The following is an 8,407-nucleotide window of genomic DNA, read 5'->3' as shown; positions in this document are numbered from 1 at the left end:
ATCGGTAGTCATTTTGGAGATCGTGTGACGAACCTCTTCCATCATCTGTTGGTTAATTGGTTTATGGTTAGTTTAATATTTTTGTGTCAAGTTTACTTATGTTGCATGTGTTAACGTGTGGGACGTTTTACACATAACTTGGTTGTTATTTACTTAGTTTTAATTAATTATATTAGTACTCAGTTGGTAATCCGTTAGAATGGGTAGTAAATTGACCGGGTCTTATGCATGTACAAGTGTGGAATTTAAAGTAGGGTGTGCATGGTGTACCGATATAATAGGGTAGAAGTGACTAGTGGGTAGTTACTAGCTTATTGTATTCTTGCCTATTTATATCGTTCAGTAAAATGAATAAAGAAATAGGAGTCACAATGTAGTTCTTATGCTCCATTTCCTCTTTATTTTAATTTTGCATATCAACTACAATAACTTAATTTTTCTTCTGTTAATACATTTTGGGTTATTAGGGGCCTGTGTCCCAACAATTGGTATCAAGAGCTAGGAAATAGTTCCAACAAGGGTCCTGTTGCTCGTGAGAAGAAGCTAGACCGGGGACAAGAAATCGTGATAGCTCGTGGCCAGAGTTTGTTTTCTTGAGTGGTGTGAAGAGTTTCTTGGAGCAGTGATCAGGATAGTTGGGTGTTGAGAAGTTGTCAAAATTTGTTCGTGAAAAGAGACTAACCAGTGGAGGTACAAGAAAATGTTATAGCGTGTTCGGCTTGTTTTTCTTGGGCGGTGTAAATGGCTCTTTGAACAAGTTTGTCAAATGGAGAAAACACATTGCGGCTATGGAGGTTCAAACCGAGATGGTTGTGGACGTGACTGGGAAAGAGGTCGGGAGTCCGGTGAACCGAGATGGTGTTGAACAGTTCAAAGCGAGATAACTGTGGACGTGACCGAGGAAGAGGTCGGGGGTCCGGGTGAGTCGAGATGGTGTTGAACGTTTCCGGGAGAGTCGCGTGATATGTTACAAGTGTGGTGAAAGGGTAGCATGGAAAAACCCATTAAGGGAATGATTGTTGGTTAATTAGTTTATGGTTGGTTTAATATTTTTGTGTCAAGTTTACTTATGTTGCATGTATTAACGTGTGGGACGTTTTACACATAACTTGGTTGTTATTTACTTAGTTTTAATTAATTATATTAGTACTCAGTTGGTACTCCGTTGGAATGGGTAGTAAATTGACCGGGTCTTATGCATGTACGAGTGTGAAATTTAAAGTGAGGTGTGCATGGTGTACCGATATAATAGGGTAGAAGTGACCAGTGGGTAGTTACTAGCTTATTGTACTCTTGCCTATTTATACAGTTCAGTAAAATGAATAAAGAAATAGGAGTCACAATGTAGTTCTTATGCTCCATTTCCTCTTTATTTTAATTTTGCATATCAACTACAATAACTTAATTTTTCTTCTGTTAATACATTTTGGGTTTTTAGGGGCCTGTGTCCCAACATCATCAAGTCCATGAGGCTTATTATATTCAACTCGAAAGGAGCTTGAAACAACAATAATAACACTTACAAATTAATTTATTTTTCTTTTAAGAAAAACTAGTTTATAACCCGCACATTTGCGGGACTTAAACATAAAAATCTACTAAAACAAATCTTGTTATGCCATGATTCATAACAAGCTCGAGCTCGATTTCATTATATATTTATATGTGCTTTCGTATAAGGAACAAAAACGATGAGATCTTCCGGATCAGTTCTAAGTTTATTTGAGTTATGTGATATTAGGAAATAATATACAATTAAAAAAATAAGTGGCATGCTCCTATAGTAAGTCCCTTCTATTTTTTCATTCCATGTATAACCATATTTATGACTTCTAAAATTGGATTTGGCGACTGTTATTCCTCTTTTGCTGTGTGGTATGGATCAATCACGACTTCATGCTGATAAGATTAGCACAAATTTACTTTAGGTTGTAACTCATTGTTACTTAAGCTTATAAGGTAACTTAGAAAGATCATAACTACGGGTATTCTTAAAAACATTAGTTATCAGAGAATGTTGAAAATGACTGTAAGTGAGGTCCATATTTAAATGAACAAAAATAGATTGTGATGGAATAGAACTTATTTTATATCAACATTGGAAGTTATATCAACCTAACTTTATCTTTTGTTCAGTGACATCTTATAGCTGCTTATATAGGGTGCAATTAGCAAGTATCAGACAAAATACTTCACAAAAGAGATCACAGGAGATGCATTTATAAAACATATGACCCATATATGTTTGTAATTTGATTCGATATTCGACTGGTAAAGCACACAATGACTCAATCGCAGCATATTCAACTGAGCACTTGATCACCAGTTGAAATGAGTTGCACTTTGAGATTAAATTACAACACTTTAAGCAAGTGTGAGGTCCCAGGCTTCAACCACTTATTGATGCTTTAGAGAATTTTGTAAGTACATATAAATATGACCATATAGTCTGCTAGACTATTCACGAGTATAGCAGTTAATTATCTTTGTTGATGACAAATACTTTGATCAAAGTTCAGGTTACTTATCTAGCCATATTTTCTAACTTTTTCTGGCTGCAATGCTCCTAAGCTAACTTCAGCTTCAATCTTTCCATCATGTACAAATCATTCGCTTATAAACTACTTAATTCTTATTATCCTCTGGAACTTAAAAAGAAAAATTATATCAAAAATCACAAATTTTGCGGGTCTTAAACTAGTGTTTTCTATAATTTCTAAAAGAACATATACCAAGGAATATTTACTAAAACTAAACGAATCCCCCCACAATCACCATTTGTACATAATGGGCAATCAGATATGATATGACATTGTTCTCATAATAGATAAGAGGCGGGTATGATTCTCCTTCTTGTAACTCCTACCACCTACCAACAGAATGATTACAGACCCTAAGTCAAACGATAAATAAAGACAAGACAAATGATATTATTAAAAGTTAAGCTTGTGCCGGTTGCAATAAATAAAAAACAAACGATAACGATATTAAATAGGGAATTAGTTAGTGATAATCTATCATCAACAAATAACAAGGATAAAGGCAATAACAATAAGCCGTAGGGTACCGTACCCTCTTGTTAATGTAAGGGCTTCAAAAGTTCCCACGTTCATTGAGAAACTGCTTCATCCATTCAAATTTTTTAGGAATATAGTGTCTCAAATTCACGGGTAGAATATTGTAAACCTCATCGGCAGTCATTTTGGAGATCGTGTGACGAACCTCTTCCATCATCAAGTCCATGAGGCTTATTATATTCAACTCGAAAGCAGCCTGAAACAACAATAATAACACAGACAAATTAATTTATTTTTCTTTTAAGAAAAATGATAAATAAATAAGAATACAATAGAACTACTAACATGCACCAAAGAAGAAAAAGAAAAGAAAAAAAGGGAGGCGTACAATAATAAGAGGAAGAGCATCAGCCCGATAGAGTTGGTGAAATATGGAGTTGAACTCATTCAACTTATGTTGAAGAAGGATTTGATCATGGGCATAATCATGCTTGATGTGCAAACGCTCCTTACAGAAGAATTCAACCTTCTTAATGATTTCGCTATTGCTTTCGACAGTTACGAATGGAAGATGGAGTGCGTACAAACCTAGGATTTTTCTAGACTCTGTTACAAAGAGGGAGGCTCCTCCTCCTCCTCCTCCTCCTCCTCCTCCTCCTCCTCCTCCTCCTCCTCCTCCTCCTTCTTTCTTCTTCAAGCTTAAGTTTTTCATTCTCATCACTTTCAAGAAAAAATTTATCTAGAAACATGTAGGCGGATCCCCTACGATGAACAAAAAAGTATGATCGAGAATATATAAGAAAAAGTGGAATTTGATAAAAAAAACTTGGAAATAATGATAATAATAATAAATAATAATACTAGTACTAGTACTAGTACTAGTAGTAGTAGTAAAAAGAATACTCACTTTCTTCTTAAAATGAAATGTGCTTTTAGCCATAGTCGTCTGCAAAACATCAATTCGAAAGGATAATACAATTAGGTAGGTAGGCAGGCAGGGAGGGAGGGAGGATGGGTGGGTTGGGTTATATGTATGTATATGTAATGTAATTAAAATAGTAAGTAGTAACCATAAAAAAGTACGAAAATAGTAGATTATATTGTAGAATAGTAAACTCACTGTTGTTCATCAGATAGGGTTTCATACAGATCGTTGTATGACACTTTTAATAACTCAGGATCCCAATTATTCTTTTCTGTGGCTACAATCAATCAAGTGTCAAGTTGTTATTAATAGGAAAATATTTAACAAATGGGATTAATTCATTAATTGAAGAAGAAGAGAGAAGAGAGAAAAATAAGTATGCAAGTACGTACCGCTTAGGAAGAGTGGTTGAAATGAATTGATGGGTTGAGCGTCAGTAGTAGTCTCGGTCGCTATTTGCTTATCCTTATCCTGCTGCATGTTTTCTGATACAATCAATAAATCAAGTTGTTAATAATAGAAAAGTACAGAGTAATAAATTCTTAAACCTTCTTCAATCAATTCAATTGGGATTAATTTATTAATTTGAAGAAGAAGTTTATACACTAATCAATTACTATCAACCCTATACACTAAAAATTTTCGAGATTTCAGTATTTAATGTTGCAGACCCTCCTCCTCCTCCGCATGAGTTGGATATTAGTATTACTATTATTGGTTATTCTACATAAATAATATTGGTTCATAAGAATCACAAATGGTTTACATATCAATTTCAATTACTCAACAAACACTATTGACGACATGACCCTCAATGGATGATCCAAACATGTAATTAGTTAAACTGATTAGTGGTAATCCTGTATGCATCTTATTAATATGTGTTCTAGTTATCTTATTAATACAATGATGGTAATCTCTATGTATGTTGACTTGTAAGCTAATGTATCATATGCATAGGTTTTAGTGGTCTTTGTAAGCTATAAGGAGATGGTTAATGTTTTAGATTATACATATTTATTTACAAACAATCGTTCATGAATCGTCGGGAATAGTCAAGGTCAAATGCATTCATGAAAAATAGTTCCAACATTTCGAGGCTCGGTTTAATAGACTTTGCTTATCGTCTCAAAATCATATAAGAATAAAGTTTAAATTTGGTCGGAAATTTCCGGGTCGTTACACATGTTGATATGAAATTATTTTTGTCGAGCTTCATGTAATTCAAACAGCCACGCCTATATTTTATTTTTGGCCGTGGACTTAGTCTAAATATTGGGCCGAAGTGTTATTTGTGTTGGGTCGAGGAGTCCATTTATGTTTTGTGATTAGGCCAAGGTTCGGATTATTTATGTCTGGGCCGTGAAACACATTAACAACTTGGGTCGTGTATTACTTTGGGCCGTGACCCAGCTCAGTTCCCTTTTCGGTTGGGCTGCTATGTTGAGTGATAATCGATGGTGATAACATGATTAGTAAATAATGATAACATGGTTATGATTATGATTAGGATATGATTAGGGTTAGATAATATGTATAAATGAATTGATGATGATGATATGAAAGAATGAGGATGATCACGATGGTATGTGGTCATGATTATAATAATGATAGTTGTTACGAGGATGATAATGGGATAATTGTGATGAACGAAAGTTTATTTGAAGATGATAATGATAATGATAATGTTGTTATGTAATTAGAAGATGATGATGAAGAGAGTTAATTGGGTCTTGTGTGTGAAGAAGAAAAAGGGAAACAGAGATAATACAGATTATAAGAATATATTGTGGTAATTAAAACAGAAAAGTAGCAACAGAGGGATGGTATGAGGTGTTGTTGGGTTAGCGGGAGGTCGCGGGTTCATACACGTTATGCCATGATTCATACACGTTAATATGCAACATAAAAATGGAAACTAAGAACTCGCTAGGCTATCACATAACGTTTGAGTAAAGCTCGAGCTCGATTTCAATATATATTTATATGTGCTTTCGTATAAGGAACAAAAACGATGAAATCTTCCGGATCAGTTCTAAGTTTATTTGAGTTATGTGATATTAGGAAATAATATACAATTAAAAAAATAAGTGGCATGCTCCTATAGTAAGTCCCTTCTATTTTTTCATTCCATGTATAACCATATTTATGACTTCTAAAATTGGATTTGGCGACTGTTATTCCTCTTTTGCTGTGTGGTATGTATCAATCACGACTTCATGCTGATAAGATTAGCACAAATTTACTTTAGGTTGTAACTCATTGTTACTTAAGCTTATAAGGTAACTTAGAAAGATCATAACTACGTGTATTCTTAAAAACATTAGTTATCAGAGAATGTTGAAAATGACTGTAAGTGAGGTCCATATTTAAATGAACAAAAATAGATTGTGATGGAATAGAACTTATTTTATATCAACATTGGAAGTATACCTGGCAAACGGGTCGAGATGGGTCGGGTTGGGTCAAAGATCAAATGGGTTTGGGTCGAAACGGGTCATGGGTCGAAATGGGTCAGAATTAAAATGGGTCGAACGGGTTGGGTCGAGACCCGGGTCGGGTTGGGTCAAGACCCGGGTCGGTTGGGTCGGGCTAGTAAAAAATTGTTCTTAATTGTATTTTTGATGTATCTCTTCCGAACACGCGCCCCTAAAAAGGCGCGTCGAAAACGAGATTCGAAAAAGGCGGTTCGAAAATGCAGGTTGAAAACGCACGTAGTAAAAGCGCATAAAAAGCATGCAACTATAACACGCGTCGAAAACGCGCCTGAAAAAGGCGCGTCGAAAACGCACGTAAAAATCGGGCGTCGAAAACGGGGGCGAAAAACGAGTCGAAAAACGAGCACCGAGAAACGCGGGCCGAAAACGCGCCTCTAAACCGGGCGTCAAAAACGCGCGTCGAAAACTGGCGTACAAAACGCACTCGAAAACGCGACTCCAAAAAGCGGTTCAAACAAGGAAAGCTGAAACCAGGCGCCGAAACCGGGCGTCGAAAACGGGCGCCGAAAAAGCGGGTCGAAAACGGTGGCCGAAACCGGGGGTCGAAAACCGGGGACAGAAAACTGGGCGCCGAAACCGGGCGCCGAAAACGGGGGCCGAAAATCGGGCGCCGAAACAAGGTGCCGAAACCGGGCGCCGAAAAAAGGTTCCAAAACCGGGCGCCGAAACGGGGGCCGAAACCGGGTGGCCGAAAACCGGGCGCCGAAAACGCGCGCCGATAACGGGGTCCAAAAACAGAGGCTGAAACCGAGGGCCGAAACTGGGGACCGAAAACGGGCACCGAAACGGGCGCCGAAACCTGGGTCCGAAAACTGGGGCCGAAAACGGGCGCCGAAACTGGGGCTAAAACCAGGCGTCGAAAACAGAGGCCAAAACCGAGGGCCGAAACCGGGCGTCAAAACCGGGGTCCGAAAACGGGGACCGAAAACAGGACGCTGAAAACGGGTGCCGAGAACGGGGTCCGAAAACGGGGACCGAAAACCGGGTCCGAAAACGGGTGCCGAAAACCGGGGGCCGAAAACGGGGGCCGAAACCGTTGGCCGAAAACAGGGCGCCGAAACGCGCGCCGATAACGGGCCCCGAAACCGGGGTCCAAAAACAGAGGCCGGAACCGGGCTCTGAAATCGCGCCTCGAAATCGCGCTCTGAAATCGAATCTTTTGAAGTAAACCCATTTGGACCTATTTGGGTGTTTAAGCAATTTTCTATTATGTGATTGGACCCATTTGGGTCTTGGAGTAATTTTTGATATTATGTGCTTGGACCCATTTGGGTCTTCAAGTAAACCCAATGGACCCATTTTTTAAGCTTTGGGTCTTGATTGCCGGGTCTAATTGGAAGTTATATCAACCTAACTTTATCTTTTGTTCAGTGACATCTTATAGCTGCTTATATAGGGTGCAATTAGCAAGTATCAGACAAAATACTTCTTTCACAAAAGAGATCACAGGAGATGCATTTATAAAACATATGACCCATATATGTTTGTAATTTGATTCGATATTCGACTGGTAAAGCACACAATGACTCAATCGCAGCATATTCAACTGAGCACTTGATCACCAGTTGAAATGAGTTGCACTTTGAGATTAAATTACAACACTTTAAGCAAGTGTGAGGTCCCAGGCTTCAACCACTTATTGATGCTTTAGAGAATTTTGCAAGTATATATAAATATGACCATATAGTCTGCTAGACTATTCACGAGTATAGCAGTTAATTATCTTTGTTAATGACAAATACTTTGATCAAAGTTCAGGTTACTTATCTAGCCATATTTTCTAACTTTTTTTGGCTGCAATGCTCCTAAGCTAACTTCAGCTTCAATCTTTCCATCATGTACAAATCATTCGCTTATAAACTACTTAATTCTTATTATCCTCTGGAACTTAAAAAGAAAAATTATATCAAAAATCACAAATTTTGCGGGTCTTAAACTAGTGTTTTCTATAATTTCTAAAAGAACAT

The sequence above is a fragment of the Rutidosis leptorrhynchoides genome, chromosome 9 (genome assembly GCF_046630445.1).
Source record: "Rutidosis leptorrhynchoides isolate AG116_Rl617_1_P2 chromosome 9, CSIRO_AGI_Rlap_v1, whole genome shotgun sequence".
Lineage (NCBI taxonomy): Eukaryota > Viridiplantae > Streptophyta > Magnoliopsida > Asterales > Asteraceae > Rutidosis > Rutidosis leptorrhynchoides.
Note: the sequence above shows the minus strand (reverse complement) of the source record.